Source organism: Panthera leo, chromosome D2 (genome assembly GCF_018350215.1).
Source record: "Panthera leo isolate Ple1 chromosome D2, P.leo_Ple1_pat1.1, whole genome shotgun sequence".
NCBI lineage: Eukaryota > Metazoa > Chordata > Mammalia > Carnivora > Felidae > Panthera > Panthera leo.
Window position 1 is genome coordinate 80,816,386 of NC_056689.1, and position 22,776 is coordinate 80,839,161.

General features: G+C 43.6%; 1 protein-coding gene and 1 long non-coding RNA gene across 4 annotated transcripts in view; one reads left to right on the plus strand and one right to left on the minus strand.

Moving 5' to 3' along the window:
* Positions 1 to 1,826, minus strand: part of LOC122202813 — a 37,505-nt gene extending 35,679 nt beyond the window's left edge. Inside the window, exon 1 of the long non-coding RNA XR_006194895.1 lies at positions 1,209 to 1,826. This is a non-coding gene — a long non-coding RNA (uncharacterized LOC122202813). The remainder of the gene's footprint in view (positions 1 to 1,208) is intronic.
* The window catches only part of FANK1 (fibronectin type III and ankyrin repeat domains 1), a 103,432-nt gene that overhangs the window by 44,597 nt on the left and 36,059 nt on the right, over positions 1 to 22,776 (plus strand). The gene's annotated exons all lie outside the window — the stretch shown is intronic.

Below are 22,776 nucleotides of genomic sequence, written 5' to 3' on the forward strand. Positions count from 1 at the left end.
ACGTCTTGCCGTGTGAACACATTGCTAAGACCCCTTGCGAGGGGCACATGTGCGTACGAGACCCCGAAGATTTAGGCTTTGTGAGCTTTGTAGTAAACGTCCCTCTGGGTCTAATTATTTCATGGCTTTGGGACCCCCTCCTAGGTACTTAATAAATATGGGTTCATTTGGACAATGTTTGTCTGTTGGGCCCCCACCATGTGCAGAATCGCCAGTGTGAGCGTTTTGTGGGGGCTGCCTCTGTGCCAGGGAGGCTCTTTCCTTCATGCTGCCCCGGCCGCTGCAGTAGCCATCTGAGTCTGCTCCAGTGTTGGTGCGGTCAAGGTGCCTTAGCCCAGCCTGGGGAGCAAAGGAAAACCATTTTCTGTAGCCGGGGAAGCCCCTTCGATGACCGGATTCCTGGGTGCTGTGATTGTACTGGGTATAGCTGTGCCCCGCTCTTGCATCTTGGTGGAAATCTATCACCTCATGAGGACAAAGGTCCACATCAAGAGTATTGGAATTTGGGGGCAGACATTCTTTGGTCCTTTTTCCCACTGGATCCAAACTACGGCTGATGACACACGCGTTTACGAAGGTCTTGCTCAGCTAAGAGCACTTTCCTGAAGCTTTCTGTACCAATCTAGGTAAACGGTCAGGCCCACTGGCCAGTGAGTAGGCCGAGAGCTGACCTTTCTGGCCCAAGGGCCCCACTGCTAACTCAAAAGCTGCTTTAAAAGAGGTTTGAGGGGCGCCTGGGTGGCTCAGTCGGTTAAGCATCCGACTTCGGCTCAGGTCATGATCTCACGGTCCGTGAGTTTGAGCCCCGCGTCAGGCTCTGTGCTGACAGCTCAGAGCCTGGAACCTGCTTCAGATTCTGTGTCTCCCTCTCTCTCTGACCCTCCCCGCTTCATGCTCTGTCTCTCTCTGTCTCGAAAATAAATAAAACATTAAAAAAAATTAAAAGTTTGAAATGTTTATACTCTGTGGATACACTGAAAACCTCTGAACTGTATGCTTTAGATAAATGAATTTTACGGTATATCAACTCAATCTCAATAAAGCTGTTTAAAAAAAGTTTAACAAAAAGTTCAGTCAGGCTGCTGAGTCGTGAGAGAGTACCAGCAGAGACCAGAGGAGATGTCCACACGTCTCCAGAGTAAGTGCCTGATGAAGTGGGCTCGGCAAAGGGTAGGGTGATGGCCCTGGGGGGTATTGGGCAACTTTACCTCCACAGAGATGTCTGTAGAAAATGCCAGGTTCTCGTCTCCTCAGCTGCTGTTTCAGGGCGTATCTTACCATCTATTTCTAGGGTGGTTCTGAGACTTGGGTATATGCTGGAATCACCCGAAGTCTGTAAAACTCTTGAGGCCTCAGCCTCAAGAGTTTCTGCTTCAGTAGGTCTGGGTCAGAACGGAGAATCTGCATTTCTCACAAGTTTCCAGCGATGAGCCAGGAACCACACTTTGGGAACCACTTGGCCTATGGCTGCCAGAGCTCACTGTCCTGAGGTGGGGGGTGGGTGGCTGCTAAGTCTGGCCTCTGCTGGGGCAGCTCATGGTTTGCATCAGGCTCTTGGTTGAGGTGGAATCTCCAAGAGGCCCCCCCGGATCCAGCGGACTGGTGGGAGGTGAGGGCTATCGAGTGATTTTCAAACGGCTCTTCCTGCCCCGTTAGTAGAAAGGAGCTGCCTCGGGGCGCCTGGGAGATCTGGGAGGCTGTGTGGGTGGTCTTCAGACCCCTCCCTGCCTACTTTTCCACCAGGTCAGCTCTGTTCTTATGCCAAGTGTACTGGGATCCTATAGATGAATTTGTTTGAAGAATGGCTTCCGTTGCAGGGACAATAGTATCTATGGTAACAATCTGGATTCTGGGCTCTGGAAGAGGAGAGCTCTGGAAGATTCCTCTGAGGGCCGGGTTCCAGGGAGCCAGCAGGACCGGGATGCCCCTTGGTTGCCGACTTGTACGCACTTTTCCGTTCCACGTAGAGTCACGCCTCCAGATCCAACACAGCTTTGTGATTAAGAGCTCGAGTCGGACAGAGGAGGGTCCAGCCACTCCCGGTCGAGTGTCCTCCTACCTCCGGGAGGTCTCTGTGCCAGATCTAGTCTTTCTTTTGGGCAAGGATTCTGCCATCACCCATGGGTGTTTGTGAGCCTGAGATGAGACTTGCTTTAAAGCCCTCAGCACAGCATCTGGCTCAACGTCAACGCTCACACAAGTATGAGTATTGCCATACTGGTTTGGTTATGTGGTGAAAAGTATAACGTTTTTCTAGAATCAAATAATTACACGTAAAATCAATATGGATTCCATATCACCGAAGAATTTCAATAGTTAATGGATTTTTTTCCTCCTGTAGTGGGAAAAAATGGGTTTTTAGTTTTAAAAAATAGGAAAACTAATTACTAGAGCAACGGGTAAAAAACAGTTGAAAAGGAATAATTGCAGGGCACCTGGGTGGCTCAGTCGGTTAAGCGTCCGACTTCGGCTCAGGTCACGATCTCGCGGTCCGTGAGTTCGAGCCCCGCGTCGGGCTCTGGGCTGATGGCTCGGAGCCTGGAGCCTGCTTCTGATTCTGTGTCTCCCTCTCTCTCTGCCCCTCCCCCGTTCATGCTCTGTCTCTCTCTGTCTCAAAAATAAATAAACGTTAAAAAAAAAAATTTTAAAAAAAAATAAAAGGAATAATTGCTTGAAACGATAACATTAGCAGAAATCACTCTGGTACTTTTTGTCACTTGCTCTGCTTGACAAAGGATTTCTGTGAAACACTTGTAATACTCCTATTTGCTATAAGTATCTTATTTTTTTTTAATGATGTTTTAATAAAAACTCATGCTTCATCTCGAATGATTATTCAGCTCCCAGACAAAATTAAGTTCATTCCAAGTAAGAAAGAATATATGTTCTACAGCAAGGCAACGCTGGGGCTTGGGGACAGTTACTCAAGGAATATTCAAGGAATTTAAGTCTTGAGTTTTTTATTTAAAGGAAGTATGATCAATTATCCTGTCTCTGGCAGAGTGCCATGTGAGGCCACATTCTTATTTCTTCACATTTGAAATTCAAATCAGGAGGAAAATGGAGATACAGTAAAACCTTGGTTTGCGAGCATAATTCGTTACAGAAACACGCTTGTAATCCAAAGCGCTTGTGTGTCAAAGTGAATTTCAAGAACCATTGGCTCAGTTGTGATCATGTGGGGTTCAGTGTGACGTCCTAGTCTATTGTGAGACATCACCTATTAAGTTAAAATGTATATCAATTTTATATATATGTAATAAATATATATAAATATAAAATAAATATACATAAATATAAAATATAAATATAAATAATATAAATATAAAATAAATATATAAATGTAAGATATAAATATAAAATATATATAAATATAAAATATAAATATATATAAATATAAAAATATATATTGATATATATTGTATATTATATATATATATAAAAGTATTGGTTTTAAAATGTTTGTACTTTTAAAAAATGTTTATTTTTGACAGAGAAACACAAGTGGTGGAGGGGCAGAGAGAGACAGACACACGTGCACGCACACACACACACACACACACACACACACACTCACACACAGAATCCGAAGTAGGCTCCAGGCTCTGAGCCATCAGCACAGAACCTGATACGGGGCTTGAACTCACGAACCTGTGAGATAGTGACCTGAGCTGAAGTCGAACCCTTCAGCAACTGGGCCACCCAGGTGCCCCTAAACCAGTAGTTCCATAGTACTTTTTTGGTTTGGAAGAGGGACATCAGCCAGGGTGAGGATTGAATATATTTGAAAGGGGATTCAAAGTGTTATTCTGTTGAGGATGTCACCGTAGAAAAGTGAAAAAACAATCAGAGGCTTTCTTTAAGTTTGTACAGAAAAGAAAATTCTTTGGAGATTTCTCTTGCCTGCTCTACTGTTGAGCCATCATCTATAATGCAGGTTATACTAGCATAGAAAATGGGAACGAGTAGTCAGGTTGACTGTTATGTATGAGCATGAATAATCTTTAGTTTTCTTTCTTTCCCACTTCAGGTCAAGTTGAAATTTTTTACTCTAGACCAAAGGCCTTTGTCGGGTTTGCAGAAAATATAGCACAGGTGCATGGGCTGTGATATACTTACTGAATATGCTTGTAATGGTCTGAAGTAATTATAGCAATTTTCGTGTTTCACCCTTATGGTCAGGCCTTTTGAATAAATTTAAAGTGGTAATAATTACAAGGGCGAAATGATTGTGTGATAACCTGTGGGTGTGTTCATTTAGCAATTTTTTTGTGCCAAAAAATTGAAGGGACTCGCTCAGGCTCCTTAAGAAAATATATGGCACGCTAGAGGGAAGACGGTTCTAGTAAACCATTATGAAGGAGAAACGGGAACGCATCATGAACTTGTGTATCTGGGAGGCATAGAACTCACCAAAATCTTCAGGTCGCGCTACGTGACATTATGGGTGGGAATCTTATGAGCTGTACTTCTGCCCCTGCCCTCTGTGCCGTCACAGCATAGGTTTGTTCTTCATGTACTGTCAACCCCACGAGAGAGACACCGTTGCTCACTTTAGGCAGATGATACATTTACCCACACGTGTGCCATTTTTAGCACGCTTTATTCCTTTGCGTAGACCCAGATTTTTGTCTTGTATGATTTCTCTTCTGCCTGAGAAATTTCCTTTAATGGTTTTTATAGTTCAGGGTTGCCGGTGATGAATTCTTTCAGCATTTGTTAGTCTAAAATAACCTTGATTTTGCTCTTATTTGATAAAAAAATTTTTATTTTTATGTTTATTTTTGAGAGAGAGAGAGAGTGAGCGAGTGAATGTGAGCGGGGGAGGGGCAGAGAGAGAGAGAGACATGGAATCCGAAGCCGGCTCCAGGCTCCGAGCTGTCAGCACAGAGCCCCACCCTGGGGTCGAACTCACGAACCACGAGATCATGACCTGGGACGCTCAACTGACTGAGCCACCCAGGCACCCCTTCCTTGGATACTTTCTATTTTGTGATTGCCTAGATAATTTCTGAGGAAAGGTCCTCTGTCCTTGTTTGTTCCTCGGGGTTGGTCCCCCACCCCCACCTCCACCTATGGCTGCTTTTAAGATTTTTCACTAAATTGCTGAGTATCTGGGTGGCTCAGTTGGTTAAGCGTCAGACTTCGGCTCAAGTCATGATCTCACAGCTCATGAGTTCGAGCCCTGTGTCCGCCCCTGTGCTGACAGCTCAGAGCCTGGAGCCTGTTTCGGATTCTGTGTCTCCCTCTCTCTCTGCCCCTCTCCCCCTTGCGCTGTCTCAAAAACGAACAAACGTTAAAAAAAAAAAAGAGAGATTTTTCACTGAATTTCAACCATTGGGTTAAAATCTACTTGGCACGGTTTTCTTAAGTTTATTCTTCTAGGGGTTCTTGAAATTCTGGATCTGTGGGTTTATGTGGGAGATCTTTGGCTATTATTTCTTCAAATAATTTTCTGCTTATTTTCTTTCCCTCTCCTTCTTGAACTGCAATTACCTGTAAGTTAGATGCTTGATGTTTTCCTTCAGTTCACTGATACCCTGTTAATTCTCAGGGTTTTTTCTGTCTACACTTCATTTTACCATTAAAAAAAAGTTTTTATTATTTAAGTAATCTCTATACCCAGCATGGGGCTCACAGCATGGGGTTCAAACTCGTGACCCCAAGATCAAGAGTCTCACACTCCATTGACTGAGCCAGCCAGGTTGCCCCATTTTACCATTTTCCAAATTGCTATGTCTCCTAATTTATTGATCTATTTTTCTGCCATGTACAATCCGCTGTAAATTGTATTCAGTTTATTTTTCATTTCATATTGTATCTTGAATTTCAAACAAGTCCAGTTAGGCATTTTTTTTTGTCTTGTTTCTTCATCACGCTCGTGTTTTTATTTTCTTGAACACCTAGAGCATACTTCTAGGTCAATGTACTGCTTATGAATTCTATTATTTATGTCATTTCTGGGTTCATTCCTATTGATTTTTCTCCCTCATTATAAGTAATAATTTCTGCTTTTCATATTGGTGATGACTTTTTCTAAAATAACTTATTTTTTATAATCTAGATTTACAAAAAAAAATCACAAAGCTAGTACGTGGTTTCTACATAACCCACATCCAGTTTTCGCTATTAAAGTCTACGCTTTATTTATCTTTCCTTAGTTTTTACCAGATGCCTTTTTTTCCTCCCATGATTCCATCCAGGATACCACGTTATATTTAGTCGTCTGTCTCCTTGCCTCTTTAAGTGGTGGTGGTTTTTCCAGACTTCTCTTGTTGTGGATGACCTCGGCACTTTTGAGGAGCGCGGGTGTTCTGTAGAATGTCCCTCGACGGGATTTATCCAGCGTTTTTTTCTCAAGATTAGGTTGAGTTTATGGGTTTGGGGGCAGAAGACCAGGTAAAAATGCCATTTTTATTGCACTGATGTCTCACTGTTATGTTAAGTGTAACCACCTGGGTGGGGTAATGTTTCTCAGGTTTTTCCATTAGAGTCCCCTTCACCCCTCCTGTCCCTCCTGAACTTCACACATAACCAGGAACGAGGAGTTATATTCACCTCCTCCAGGGCAGATCTTTCATGTAAGTTATCTGGAGTCCTTCCGCATGGGAGAACTGTTGCTTCTTTTGCATTTATTGATCCATTCGTATCAGAATGGACTCATGGGCATCTCTACTTTGGGTTATGGACCGGTACTTCCATAGTGTTGCTCACATGTTCCAGCTTGAGTCATTGGGAGGTTTTCAGTTGATGCCTAGGTCTCTATGGCATATGCTCACCATTGTGGGCTCTTTGTTTGTTTTTAACCCTTAATTTAATTTCTGGCACTATAAGATGCTGCTGTAAGGCTCATCTTGTATGCTTCCTGCCCCGTTGCTAGAACCAGCCCTTTCTCCAAGGGGTCCTGGTTTCCTTAATTGAAGAATGGCATTAGAAACCAACATCTAGGTGCTAACTATGCTTGTTGCTAATGGCGTATCGTTGCTTTTAGGACTTCTCAGCTGACAGAGCAAAGAAATCTATAGGAGCGTATACACACGCAAATATATGGACATGTGAGTTAAGCTACACGAGTTCATACCGATGTTCCAATTATAACTTAACATGTGGATCATTCCAGCCTCTTCTCCTTGCTTATCTATAAACTCTACCTTCAGTAGTGACACATATGGTTCTCACCATCTGCCATTCATTTACTTAACTGTTCAATTCCCCTATACATGCAGAGCAATGAACAATTGTGGGAAACCGTGTTATCAACTGGAGTATAGTGCTTGCGTGTGGTTTCTTTTCTCTTTTGATTTGAGACTCTGCATGTTTCAAAGTTACCTAGGGTGGAACCCTTTCCCCCTACCCATCAATGAGGTGGTTTCATACATTTGTAACAGAATTAAAGACTGTTTTGTCATAGTCTGCATTCCACCTTGGGCATATCCAACTATCTAAATGATTAAAAGTGCATACAGGTGCATGTGGGTGGCTGAGTGGGTTGAGCGTCCGACTCTTGATTTTGGCTCAGGACATGAACCTAGGGTCATGGGATCGAGCCTCGGGTCTGCCTCTACACTGAGTGAGCCTGCTTAAGATTCTCTCTTCTCTCTCTTCTCTCTCTTCTCTCTCTTCTCTCTCTTCTCTCTCTTCTCTCTCTTCTCTCTCTTCTCTCTCTTCTCTCTCTTCTCTCTCTTCTCTCTCCCCGTCTCCCCCACTCGCACGTTCTCTCTCTCTCTCAAAAAAATTTTAAAAGAAGAACGTGCATACGTTAAGCTTTGCTGTTCAGTAAAGTCCTACAGTTTTTGACAAGTGCGTAATATCATCCATCCACCTTTACAGATTCACAAAGAATAGTTTCACTATCCTAAAAAATCCCCTGTGTTTTACCTATTCATCCCTCCTTCCCTCCCCTGACCCCCCTGGCAACATCCTATGGGTGTATCCTTTTGGGACTGGCTTCTTTCTCTTAGCAGTATACATTTGAGATTCTTTCCATGGCTTGACGGGTCATTTCTTGCCTTGTTGAATAACATTCCCCCGTAGGGCTGTACCATAGTTCTTTATCCATTCCCCTATTGAAGGACCTACGGCTTCCAGTTTTGAGCACGAGTATACCTGTTATAAAGATTCTCACACACGTTTTTACGTTGACATAGGTTTTCAAATCAACTGGGCAATTACTTAGGCTCTTGATTGGTATGTCATATGGTAAGACTATGTTCAACTTTGAAAAACCCAAGAAGCCCACCACCCCCCCCCCCCGCCCCCAAAAGCGCCGCCAAATTGTTTTCCAAAATGGCTGTACCAACAGCAGTGAATGAGCATTTCTGTTGCTCTAGGCTCGTGTGTAGTATTGTCAGGGTTTTGGATTTCATCTATTCGTGTAGGTTTATAGTGGTTCTTTTTAATTTTCAGTGTCCTATTGAGTGATGTGGAGCGTCTTTCCGTATGCTTATTTGCCATCTGTATGTCATTTTGGTGAGGTATTTTTAGATCTTTTGCCAATTTCGGAATTGTTTTCTTATTGTTGAGCTTTAAGAAGTCTTACTATATTTTGGATACGAGTCCTTTATCTGACAGGTTTTGCAAATATTTCCAAATGCCTTCATTTTTAAAAAAAATATGTAATTTATTGTCAGATTGGCTAACATACAGTGTGAAAAGTGTGCTCTTGGTTTTGGGGGTAGATTCCCATGGTTGATCGCTTACCTACAACACCCAGTGCTCATCCCAACAAGTGCCCTCCTCAACGCCCATCCCCCATTTTCCCCTCCCTGCCGCACCCCGCCCCTGCCATCAGCCCTCAGTTTGTTCTCTGTATTTAAGAGTCTCTTACCGTTTGCCTTCCAACGTCTCTGTTTGTAACTATTTTTTCCCCTTCCCTTGCCCCATGGTCTTCTGTTAAGTTTCTTAGGATCCACATAAGAGTGAACACATATGGTATCTGTCTTTCTCTGTATGACTTATTTCACTTAGCATAACACTCTCCAGTTTTGTCCACGTTGCTGCAAATGGCCAGATTTCATTCTTATTGCCAAGTAGCAGTCCATTGTATACATAAACCTTTGTATGTATAAAGAAGATAAAATCTTCTTTATCCATTCATCAGTTGATGGGCATTTAGGCTCTTTCCACAATTTGGCTATTGTTGAAAGCACTGCTGTAAACATTGGGGTACATGTGCCCCTGTGCATCAGCACTCCTGTATCCTTTGGATAAATTCCTAGTAGTGCTATTGCTGGGTTTTAGGGTAGTTCTATTTTTTTTTTAATTTTTTAAGAAATTTATTTATTTTCAAGAGACGGACACAGTGTGAGTGGGGGAGGGGCAGATAACAAGGGAGACACAGAATCCGAAGCAGGCTCTAGGCTCTGAGCTGTCAGCACAGAGCCCGATGTGGGGCTCGAACCCACGGATGACGAGATCATGACCTGAGCCGAAGTCGGATGCCCAACCGACTGAGCCACCCAGGTGCCCCAGGGTAGTTCAATCTTTAATTTTTTGAGGAACCTCTGCACTGTTTTCCAGAGCGGCTGCACCAGTTGGCATTCCCACCAACAGTGCAAGAGGGTTTCCATTTTTCCACATTCTTGCCAGCGTCTGTTGTTTCCTGAGTTGTTTATTTTAGCCACTCTGACCGGTGTGAGGTGGTATCTCACTGTGGTTTTGATTTGTATTTCCCTGATGATGAGTGACATTGAACATCTTTTCATGTGCCTGTTGGCCATCTGGATATCTTCTTTGGAAAAGTGTCTATTCATGTCTTCTGACCATTTCTTCACTGGATAATTTGTTTTTCGGGTGTTGAGTTTGGATACTAACTCTTTATTGGATACGTCATTTGCAAATATCTTTCCCCATTCTGTCAGTTGCCTGTTAGCTTTGTTGATTGTTTCCCTTGCAGTGCAGAAGCTTTTTACCTTGATGAGGTCCCAATAGTTCATGTTTGCTTTTAATTCCCTTGCCTTTGGAGATGTGTCAAGCAAGAAATTACTGCAGCTGAGGTCAAAAGGGTTGTTGCCTGCTTTCTCCTCTAGGGTTTTGATGGTTTCCTGTCTCACAGGTCTTTTATCCATTTTGAGTTTATTTTTGTGTATGGTGTAAGAAAGTGGTCTAGTTTTACTCTTCTGCATGTTGCTGTCCAGTTCTCCCGGCACCATTTGCTAAAGAGACTGTCTTTTTTCCATTGTATGCTTTTTCCTGCTTTGTCAAAGATTAGTTGGCCATGTATTTGTGGGTCTGAGTCTGGGTTCTCTATTCCATTGGGCTATGTCTCTGTTTTTGTGCTAATACCATAGTGTCTTGATGATTACAGCTTTGTAGTAGAGGCTAAAGTCTGGGATTGTGATGCCTCCCGTTTTGGTTTTCTTATTTCCATATTACTTTGGCTACTTGGGGTCTTTTGTGGTTCCATACAAATTTTAGGATTGTTTGTTCTAGCTTTGAGAAGAATACAGGTACAATTTTGGTTGGGATTAGATTGAATGTGTAGATTGCTTTGGGTAGTATTGACATTTAACAATATTCTCCCAATCCATGAGTGTGGAATGTTTTTCCATTTCTTTGTGTCTTCTTCAAGTTCTTCATAAGTTTTCTATAGTTTTTAGGATACAGGTATCTTACACCTTTGGTTAGGTTTATTCCTGGTATTTTATGGTTCTTGGTGCAATTGCAAATGGGATCAATTTCTTGATTTCTCTCTCTGTTGCTTCATTATTGGTGTATAGAAATGCAACTGATTTCTGTGCATTGATTTTGTACCTTGCGATTTTGCTGAATTCATGTATCAGTTCTAGCAGCCTTTTGGTGGAGTCTGTTGGGTTTTCCATGTAGAGCATCATGTCATCTGTGAAAAGTGAAAGTGTGACTTCTTCTTTGCCTATTTTGATGCCTTTTATTTCATTTTGTTGTCTGATTGCTGATATGAGGACTTCCAACACTATGTTAAACAACAGCGGTGAGAGTGGACATCCCTGTCGTGTTCCTGATCTCAGGGGGAAAGCACTCAGTTTTTCCCCATTGAGGATGATATTCGCTGTGGGCTTTTCATAAATGACTTTTATGATGTTTAAGTATGTCCTTCTATCCTGCCTTTCTTGAGGGTTTTTATTAAGAAAGGATGCTGTATTTTGTCATGCTTTTTCTGCATCTATTGACAGGATCATATGGTTCTTATCCTTTATTACTGTGATGTATCACATTGATTGATTTGTGAATATCGAGCCAGCCCTGCAGCCCAGGAGTGAATCTCACTTGATCATGGTGAATAATTCTTTTTATATGCTGTTGAATTTGATTTGCTAGTATCTTGTTGAGAATTTTTGTATCCATATTCATCAGGGATATTGGCCTGTAGTTCTCTTTTTTTGCTGGGTGTCTGTCTGGTTTTGGAATCAAAGTAATGCTGGCTTCATAGAATGAGTCTGGAAGTTTTCATTCCGTTTCTTTTCTTTCTTTCTGTCTTTCTGTCTTTCTTTCTGTCTTTCTTTCTGTCTTTCTGTCTTTCTTTCTGTCTTTCCGTCTTTCCTTCTTTCTTTCTTTCTTTCTTTCCTTCCTTCTTTCTTTCTTTCTCTTTCTCTTTCTCTTTCTCTTTCTCTTTCTCTTTCTCTTTCTCTTTCTCTTTCTCTTTCTCTTTCTCTCTCTCTCTTTCTCTCTCTCTCTTTCTCTCTCTCTCTTTCTCTCTCTCTCTTTCTCTCTCTCTCTTTCTCTCTCTCTCTTTCTCTCTCTCTCTCTCTCTCTCTCTCTCTCTCTTTCTCTCTCTCTCTTTCTCTCTCTCTCTTTCTCTCTCTCTTTCTCTCTTTCTTTCTCTTTCTTTCTCTCTCTCTTTCTTTCTCTCTTTCTTTCTTTCTTTCTTTCTTTCTCTCTTTCTTTCTTTCTTTCTTTCTTTCTCTCTTTCTTTCTTTCTTTCTTGGAACAGCTTGAGGAACTGCTTTAAATGTCTGGTGGAATTCTCCTGGGAAGCCATCTGGCCCAGGACTCTTATTTGTTGGGAGACTTTTGATAACTGATTCAATGTCTTCACTAGTTATGGGTCTGTTCGAATTTTCTGTTTCTTCCTGTTTGAGTTTTGGTAATGTGTGGGTGTCGAGGAATTTGTCCATTTCTTCCAGGTTGTGCAGTTTGTTGGCATATAATTTTTCATTCTATTCTCTGAAAATTGCTTCTATTTCTGAGGGATTGGTTGTGATAAGTCCATTTTCATTCCTGATTTTATCTGTTTGGGTCCTCTTTTATTTTTGAGAAGTCTGGCTAGGGGGTTTTAAATTTTATTTATTTTTTTCAGAAAACACTCTTAGTTTCATTGATCTATTCCGCTGTTTTTTTTTTTTTTTGATTCTATATTATTTATTTCTGCTCTGATCTTTATTATTTCTCTTCTTCTACTGGCCTTGGGGTTTCTTTGTTTTTCTGCTTCTAGTTCCTTTAGGTGTGCTGTTGGATTTTGTATTTGGGATTTTTCTTGTTTCTTGAGATAGGCCTGGATTGCCATGTATTTTCCTTTTAGGACTGCCTTTGCTGTATCCCAAAGGGTTTGGACTATCCCGTTTTCATTTTCATTTGTTTCCATATGTTTTTAAATTTCTTTTTTAGTTGCCCGGTTGACCCATTCATGCTTTAGTAGGATGTTCTTTAACCTCCATGCATTTGCAGGTTTTCCAAAATTTTTCCTGTGGCTGATTTCAAGTTTCATAGCATTGTGATCTGAAAATGTGCATGGTACGATCTCAATTCTTTTCTATTTATTGAGGGCTGTTTTGTGACCCAGCATGTGATCTATCTTGGAGAATGTTCCTTGTGTGCTTAAGAAGAATGTATATTCTGATTTAGGATAAAAAGTTCTGAATATATCTGTCAAGTCCATCTGGTCCAGTGTATCATTCAGGGCCATTGTTTCTTTATTGATTTTCTGTCTGGTTGATCTGACCGTTGATGTACGTGGAGTATTAAAGTCTCCTGCTATTACCATATTCTTATCAATAAGGTTGCTTATGTTTGTGATTGTTGTACATTTGGGTGTTTCTGTATTGGGTGCATAAACATTTATAATTGTTAGCTCTTCTTGATGGACAGACCCAATAATTATGAGATAATGTCCTTCTTCATCTCTTGTTATAGCCTTTAGTTTAAAGTCTAGTTTGTCTGATAGAAGTTTGGCTACTCCAGCTTTCTTGTGACTTCCAGTAGCATGATAGATAGTTCTCCATCCCTCAGTTTCAATCTGAAGGTGTCCTCAGGTCTAAAATGAGTCTCTTGTAGACAGCAAATAGATGGGTCTTGTTTTTTTTATCCATTCTGATACCCTATGTCTTTTGGTTGGAGCATTTAGTCCATTTACATTCAGTGTTATTGAAAGATACGGGTTTAGAGTCATTGTGTTATCTGTAGGTTTCATGCTTGTAACGATGTCTCTGGTACTCTGTGGTCCTTGCGACATTTCACTCACAGAATCCCCTTAGGATCTCTTGTAGGGCTGGTTTCGTGGTGATGAGTTCCTTCAGTTTTTATCTGAGAAAACCTCTATCTCTCCTTCTATTCTGAATGACAGGCTTGCTGGGTAAAGGATGCTTGGCTGCATATTTTTCCTCTTCAGCACATTGAATATTTCCTGCCATTCCCTTCTGGCCTGCCAAGTTTCAGTAGATAGATCTGCTACTACCCTTATGTATCTACCCTTGTAGATTAAGGCCCTTTGCCCCTAGCTGCTTTCAGAATTCTCTCTTTATCTTTTCTTTGCCAGTGTCACTATGATGTCTTGTGCAGAAGATCGATTCAAGTTGCATCTGAAGGGAGTTCTCTATGCCTCCTGGATTTCAATGTCTGTTTCCTTCCTCAGATTGGGGAAGTTCTCCACTATGATTTGCCCAAGTACACCTTCAGCCCCTTTCTCTCTTCTTCTTCTGGAACTCCTATGATATGGATATTACTAGGTTTCATTGAATCACTTACTTCTCTAATTCTCTCCTTGTGGTCCAGAATTGTTTTCTCTCTCCGTTTCTCAGCTTCATCTTTTTCCATAATTTTATCTTCTAATTCACCTATTCTCTCCTCTGCCTCTTCAATCCGTGCTATTGCCACCTCCATTTTATTTTACACCTCACTGATAGCGTTTTTTAGCTCCTCATGACTATTTCTTAGTCCCTTGATCTCTGTAGCAATAGATTCTCTGCTGTCCTCTATGCTTTTTTCAAGCCCAGGGATTAATTTTATGACTATGATTCTAAATTCTTGTTCACTTACGTTGCTTATATCTGTTTCGATCAATTCTTTAGCTGTCATTTCTTCTTGGAATTTCTTTTGCGGAGAATTCTTCTGTGTTGTCATTTTGGCGAGTTTTCTGTCCCTTATGTGTTTTAAAGGGTTGTTATGTGCCCTGCACCTGTGAGCACTGCTATATGAAAGAGGGGTCATACACTGTCCAGGGCCTGGCCCTTCAGGAGGTGTTTTTGGAATGTGTTACTTGCTCTCTGTTGTTGTGACTCTGGTTGCTTTACCTCCCTACTCGTAGTGATGTTTTGGACCCTCCGCCCGGTGTGCTTTGATTTGTTCCTTGAAGTAGCCCTGGAAAGGAAAACAAACCAACCAGAAAAAAACCCAAAAACACCAGCTGCAGCAAAATAACAGGGTGGGGGCGTTGTTCATGGAAGAAGCCTTATCCCAAACAAAAAGAGAAATGACAGGGGCAGGGGAAAACGAAAAGAAAATTGACCAGGCAGAGAAACTGCAGGACTTCATCCAGAGAGAGGCAGAGAGAAGGGAAAATAAAGGAGATCTAGAACAGGGATAAAGAGAATAGATTAAATATGTCTGCTTACACAAACCAACAGCCGGAGTAACCAGACTAGAGGAGGGAAGAGATAAGAAGAAGAAAAGGAAGGGAGAATATATACACATAATAAGAATTGTCTGAGAATTAGGCAATGCAGCGGCGCTGGTCTGGAGGAGGGGCCTCTGGTTTGTCAGCATCAATTCCGCTCCTGTAGATACGCAGTTAGCAGGTGCCGAGGGGTGTGGTTTGGTGTGGGCGGGGCCCGCCTCTGCTGTGGGCCCGCCTCTGCTGTGGGCCCTGCTGTCATTCTCTGAAGCCCCCCCTTGTTGGTGATGGGGAGTAAAATGGGGACACCCCAGTCTCTCCTCCACGGACTGGGTGTCCCAAACCACTCTGTTCAGGCCGTCCTCTCAGTGCCGCGGGGGCAAAGGAGGCAGTTTGTCCTGCTCCACTGACTCCTGTGCCCTCCTGGCGCTCAGCTGGGATTTAAGCCCAGATGCCTTAAGGGGTCCCGCTCCATGCACCCCGATTCCGGGGAAGTGCCATTCCGTGCCACAGATACGTGGCCTCTGGTTGGCGGGTGCAGGCAGTCTTTGTCCTTTGAACGGTTATATACCTTCTTCCCACAGCACTCCAGGGAGGGGACTGCCCTCTCCCACTGGGGACTGTGCCTCTGAACAAGTTACCCCCCTCCTCCGCAGGTACCCGAACTGGGCAGCTGGCCGGGTCCAGAGAAAGCCCCACAGTTAGAGATGGGATCTTTGTCCATCCCCGTCCAGGGTTTTTCTCTTGTCCGGATACGGTCCTATGCTTCCCTCTCTTTTTCTTCCCTTTGTTCTGCAGAAGGGGTCCCTCCCATCCATGCCTACGAAGCTCGGTTTCTCTCTCCCAGTTCAGAAGTATGCACTTATGGCTCACCAGGTTCTCCCTGTGAGCCCCTGGAGATGTCTTTGTCGCTCTGCAGACTGGACTGTTGGAATTCAAAGTCCTTTGGTCTCAACACTGCTGTGTTTGAGGGATGAGGGAACTTTGCTCCCCCCCCCCCCCCCCCCCAGTTCTCTGCCATGTTGGATCTTGTGCCTTCATTTTTTTTTTTTAATGCTTATTTATTTTTGAGAGACAGACAGACAGAGTGCAAGCAGGGGAGGGGCAGAGAGAGAGGGAGACACAGAATCCAAAGCAGGCTCCAGGCTCAGAGCTGTTAGCACAGAGCCCGACGTGGGGCTCGAACCCACGAACTGTGAGATCGTGACCTGAGCTGAAGTTGGACACTTAACCGACTGAGCCACCGAGGGGTCCCAGGGTATTTTTAATTATAGGTGGGGGCACACGGGGAAGTGCCAGGTCAGTCAGGAGGCAGAGGGAGTGAGGAGGACCCTGGGAAAGAGCCTTTACTGTGGTCTCTGTGGAGGAGGCACGACAAGGCAGAACCAATGGGTTAAGACGGCTGCTTTGAAGAATTCGCATGGACTCTGGGGCGTAGGGGCTGACCCTGGGTGGCTGGTATCTGACAGGTGGTTCGGGCAGGTGGATATTGGCCTAGAGGTTAAGAGTCTAGAGGAGGAGGGAGGAAGTGTGTGTTCTGGGATGGCTAGTTTTCATATGAAAGGTGCCCTGGGAGGGACCGTCTCCCTGGGGTCAGTGAGGGCCCCCCCAACCCCCAAGTCAAAACTTCAGAATGAAAAAGGCGTGCCTACTGCGAGAGTCCATATCCCCCCCCCCCCCCCCCCCCCCCCCCCCCCCCGCCGGGTGGTGGCTTGCCTTCCTTTGAGTTTGCTGATCTTTGTTGGATCTTAAACTGCATGGCTAATAACTTGGGGAGTCTTTCCTTCAGAGAGCATTTGCTTCTGCCCTCAACATAGTTGAGGGGCTAAAAGGAACCAGGGCCCCTTTGCATCCCCTGGAGAGACTCCTTTAGAGTTGGAGAGTCCGGCCCCACCGCTGCTTTCTTGCTTCTCGCTGAGTCCAGAGCCCCAGCATACGGCGGCTGTATTCCTCTGGCCTGGTGGTGACTTTATGTGCTGCTGGCTGCAGATGAGGCCAACTCGGGTTCTCCCCAGTGCTCGGACTCCCTGCTTCTCTGCCTCTGTAGGTTCCTTCCTTCCTGATTCCTGGATATTTCTATGTTGGCTTTGGGACAATGAAGCACAGGTCTCTGTTCCTGTTGGTTCCTGATAGATCTGAGCCCTGTGCACATATTACGTTCTTTTTAAACTGGGCTAGGGGTGAAGCAGGGGGCTGTCTCTGGATAACTCTACCTCTGGTGAGACCAGCAGTGCCTCAAAGGGTGTGTCCCATCCTAGCTGCAATGATTGTGGAGTGGAGGGTCCTTCGGAGAGTCACGTGGGTTTTCTTGCTTCATGGCCGGCCCCTTACCTCCCTGGCGCTCACCTCCATCACAGTCCCGCCTGGATTACTGCAGTTGTCTCCTGACGGGTGTCCCTGCTCCTTCCCTTACCCCACATTGGTCTGTTTCCAATATGGTAGCCAGAGGGATCCTGTGAAAACATATATCAGATTGTGTCGCGCCTATACTCAGAACTCTTGAGTCACTTCCCATCTCATGCAGAACAAAAGTCGACGATTTTGCAGTGACCCAAAGACCCTGGAGATATTCTCTCCTGTCGACCCCCTCACCTGCACCGACTTCTCTCCCCTCATGCCTCTTATTCTTGCCTATGATCCTGTAACAGACTGGCCTCCTTGCAGGTGAGGAAGCATGCTGGGCTTGCTCCTGACCAAAAGGTTTTGCGTTCGTTATGCCTGCAGACCGGAGCACCCTTCCTCCAGATGTTTCCATGACTCTGCTCTCAGCTCTCTGGGTTCTTGATCCTTGCTCAAAAGTCACATTCTCAGTGGAATCTTCCTTGGCAACCCCAATCCTTAGCTTTATTTTCTTCCTTAGCACTTAGGATCACCTTACATACCATATATATTTTTTTAAACATCAACTTTACTGAGATGTAGTGTATATATAATACAGTAAGTATAGAGTTAGGTGTGTTTCAACGAATGTACTCACATGTGTAACCACCACATCAGTCAAGATCTAGAAGCCAATTTGACAATAAATTATATCAAAAAAACCCCAAAACCTCTAGAGCATTTCTGTCACCAGAAAATCCCCCCAGGTGCCTGTGTTTTCTTGCAGGCACATTTCTAGGCCATCACTGATCTGAATACTGTCACTGTAGGTCTTTCCCTCCCCTAGAACTTCATACTCAATAGAACTTCACTCAATATGAACACATACATCCAGCTTCTTTGACTCAGCATAATGGTGTTGAGTTTCATCGGCTACTGCGTGTATCAATAGTACAATAACTATTCGGGGGCTCTTATGAATTAACTATTCCCTTTTATTGCTGGGTGATATTTCATTGTATGGACCTATCACAGTGTCTCCATTTACCCACTGGTTGGTATTTGGTATGTTTTTCAGTTCTGTTGGTTATGAATAAGGGTTCTCTGCACGTTCATGTACACATCTGTGTGTGGACAGAAGTTTCATTCTCTTTGGATAGATACCTAAGGGTGGAACTGGCGTTTCATTGTGTAGTTTCTGTATTTCACTCGATCAGAAATTGCTGAACAGTTACACAAGGTGATCGTACGGTTTTAGATTTCCACCAATAATGTAGGAGCGACAGTTCTGCATCCTCGCCAACACTTGGAATCCTCAGGATCTTTTATTTTTTGTCATTCTGGGCATTTCGTCGTTTTACCGAATAGCCAAAGCAATCTTGAAAAACCAGGGGCACCTGGGTGGCTCCAGTTGGTTGAGCGTCCGACTTCAGCTCAGGTCATGATCAGTTCGTGAGTTCGAGCCCCGCGTTGGGCTCTGTGCTTACAGCTCAGAGCCTGGAGCCTGCTTCGGATTTTGTGTCTCCCTCTCTCTCTGCCCCTCCCCCTCTCATGCTCTGTCTCTGTCTCTCTGTCTCTCTCTCTCTCTCTCTCTCTCTCTGTGTCTCAAAAATAAAAAAACTGGAGGCATCCCAATTCCAGACATATATATATATATAAAATCTGTAATATATATATCTATACCATATCTATTTATCTATCTATCTATAACAAAGCTGTAGTCATCAAAACAGTATACTAGCATAAAAATAGACACGTAGGTCAATAGAACAGAATAAAACAGAATAGATAAACCCAGCAATAAACTCCCAATTATATGGTCTTTGACCAAGGAGGAAAGACTAACCTTTGGGAAAGAGACAGTCTCTTCAACAAATGGTGTTGGGAAAACATGCAAAAGAGTAAATGTTTTTAAATCTTATATATCCATACTAAAGAAATCTTTGAATTTCCATTGAATTGCTAGTGGTCATCTGTGGGGAGGAGATGATAGGAGTAATTTTATTTCCTGTTTCAATATTTCTGTATTGCCTTTTTTCTTTAAACAATGAGTAAGTATTGCTTTTATATCAGAAAGAAATGCTATCACCATTTTTGGAAAAAGTGTGCTTAATCCAGAGAATTCTTTTCAAAAATTTCCAATATCTGAATAACTATCTTTTTCTTTTTGTTTTTTTGAAGGCAGTATGGCATACTTTATAAAACTCATTTGACTGGATGTTACTTTGCCTTTAAAAAAATGTTTTATTGGGGCATCTGGGTAGTTCAGTCGATTAAGTGTCCGACTTCAGCCCAGGTCATGATCTCGTCGAGGTCTGTGGGTTTGAGCCCCGTGTCGGGCTCTGTGCTGACAGCTCAGAGAGCCCGCTTCGGATTCTGTGTCTCCCTTTCTCTCTGCCCCTCCCCTGCTCATGCTCTTTCTGTCCTCAAAAATAAACATTAAAAAAAATTCATTCTTAAAAAAATGTTTTATCTATTTTTTAAAAATGTTTATTTAAAGAGAGAGTGCAGGTGGGGAGGGGCAGAGAGAGAGGGGGACAGGGGATCTGAAGTGGGCTTTGCACTGACAGGGTGATAGCAGCAAGCCGGATGTGGGGCTCGAACTCACGAACCCTGAGATCATGACCCGAGCGGAAGTGGGACACTCACCCAGCTGAGCCACTCAGGCGCTCCTTTATTTATATTTTAAAAGTCTGCTTATTTAGAGAGAAAACACAAGCAGGGGAGGGGCAGTGAGAGAGAGTCCTAAGCAGGCTCTGCGTTATCGGTGCAGAGCCCAGTGCAGGGCTCCAGCTCACGAACCGTGAGATCATGACCCGAGCAGAGATCAAGCGTCAGATGCTTAACCCACTGAGCCACTCAGGCGCCCCTATTTTGCCTTTTAATTGAGGTTATGCTTGAAGGCTTACACGTGCTAGTTTTCATTGGCAGGGTTAATTTTGTAATCTCTGTTTAGAAAGGGGATCTACATTTACATACTCTAGTAAGATGGTGTGAATGAAAGCAAAAGCTTGTGGTTGAAGGATAATTTCAAGTCAAGATCTTCTAAGCATTTTTTTGAAATTTAAGGGAAGAGTCGGGGTGGGGTGGGGTGTGTGAAGAAGGAAAGATGTTGAGGAAGGGTGATGGCGAGGGTAGAAGGGGGAAGGGGAAAGCCACGCTGGAGGCTGGCCAAGAGGATGCAAGAAATTTATTTGCCTTCAAGCTGAGATCAAAGCTGTACATTTGTAACAAGTGAAGGGAGGGGAAGGAAATCTATTTCAAGCTGTTTCTTACACATTGGAGGAGAGAGACTCTTTGGAAGGACAACCGTGGCAGCAGCTGCTTCTGAATTTTGTTTGCTGAACAGTGAACAGACTTAGTTACCGTTTACAGTGAAGTGTCTGATTATGAATCTTGGCCATGGGCACCGGGTGGGAGCCAAGAAACTGGTGATCTGAAGAACCAGAATCACAAATCAGGCATTAATTACAATAATGGTCACTGTTCCTTGCATTTGTCAGAATAAGGTCCCGAGGTAGAAATCCCTTTCCCATTTCCCTCGTCTGCAATCAGCAGATTTCAATTTCCAATTTTCGTAAATTCGATTGCTGTGAAATCTTTTAATTGCTCTCTCTGTTTGTCGGTGGGGGGGGGGGGGAAATAGACTTCATTGGCATCCTACGCCTGCTTTCTGAAAGCACGTAAGCTAAGCAGATGCGTGGGAACGATTTTTCTACTGCTACTATTAAAATATCCCGCCATTTGAAAAATATCCTGCCGTCGCACTCTAAATGCATCTGAGACTTCAGGGGCATGCTCTGCGCCCAAAGAACGTAAACAGCAAGTTGACTTCTCATACTGGGTTTGGGAAGACTGTGATTTTACAAAGATTCATTATTCGTCTCCACCGAAAAGCTCTGGAGCGCCACACGGTCCCGCACGTGGGGAGGAGCACAGACTTCGGAGTTAAGAGACCTGGGCTGAGACTCCTCCCCAGATCCCAGGTTCGTGGCTTTGAATAAGCTGCTTTACCTCTTAGATCCTGTCTTTTCCTCTCTGTTCCTCACCTGTGCAGAGGGAGCATCGGGTCGTGGTGACGTTTAGACCCACCTTAGCTCGGCCGTCCGGTTAAGTGCCTTGCGCAGAGCAAGCCTGCAGTAAACCGTAGTGACCGTATTAGGCCAAAGAAATAGTTCTCCTATTTAGTCTATTACTTGTGACCCATATGGGATCCAAGCAAGGTTTCCACTTAGCAAAAAGTACAAAGTAAGTGAACATTTTCAGAAGCATTCTCTCTGTCTCATGTGGAAGCCCCTTCTACATTTTCAATCACTTTTCGGTATTTCACGTTGTTTTTCTCTCCGTAGGAAACCCGAGAGGGAGGCAGGTGGGCATCCGTATCTAGCCCCCTTCTCCTGAGGAGGGACACCTGTGGTGGAGCCGGGACACGAAGCCGTGGTTCCTGATTCTTACTCTGGGAGGTTTTGTCTCGTTGTTGTTTGTTTAGTTTTGATTTTTGTTTGGTTTCTCTTTTGCACTCTGAAAGCTTATGAGCAAAGTGGAGAGAAGCAGCTTTAAGCAGTTTGCATTTCATATTATTGATCTTTTTTTTTTTTTTTTTTTTGAGAGCGCGAGCAGGGGAGGGGCAGAGAGAATCTCAAGCAGGCTCTGCACTGTCGGCACAGAGCCGTGTGGGGCTTGAACTCACGAACCGTGACGTCGTGACCTGAGCCGAAGCCAAGAGTCACACACTTAACCGACGGGGCCACCCAGGTGCCCCTACATTATTTTCTCTTAGTACATGGTGTCTTCTCTGCCCACAGGCTGTGCTATATTGCCCCCCTCCCCCTGACCCTTCACACCTCACTCGAGAGCATGTTACTCCCTCTCCCCCACCCCCCAGATGCACCTGCCACCTATGGTTTGTGTGTTTTTGGCGTCCCTCCTCTCAGCATCCTCCCCCCTCCGTCTGGGTTAGGCTTGTGCTATTGGGGTGTAGAAGGTGTCCCACAAGTATGCTGAGTGAATGGATGTAAAGTAAACTTATTCCTTAGAAGTAAGTGCAATCCAGAAAATCTGCTGGGCTCTAAAATGGTCAATAAATTGAGCCGGAGTGTAATTGAAATGTCTCAGGCTGTGAAGCATCTGCATTGACTTACTGGCTTACTTTTATCAGGCTTGTTTCTTCATATACATGTAAGCTCACGGACAGAGAATCGAGGCTGATAGTTGATCTTAACTGAATTTTGTTTTCATTAAGAGTAAGTGAAAATGTGCAATAGCATTTTGTGTTTTTTTTTCCACATGCAGTGCTGTAACGACAATAAAACTTACCCCCCAGATCAGCCATAATTCTGCTCTAGTTGCCTTTCATTTTTCTAAGTTTTTCTGTATATGTATCTGTATATTTTGTATCATTAAAATCCTTGTCTTTGCAAATCTGTATTCTTCCCTGAGCATAGCAAACATACTGACATTAGTCATATTCTCCCATGTGGCTTTTTAGTGGCTAAGTTTTCTTGCAGGTAAATGATGTACCACGGTGTATACAACGCATTTCATATTCTTGAACATTTAGATAATGTTTGTGGTTCTTACTGTTATCGATGATGCTAAGGTGATTCTCTTGGTTTTTATGTTCTCATTTGGGTATGTGTGTGTATATTTAAATG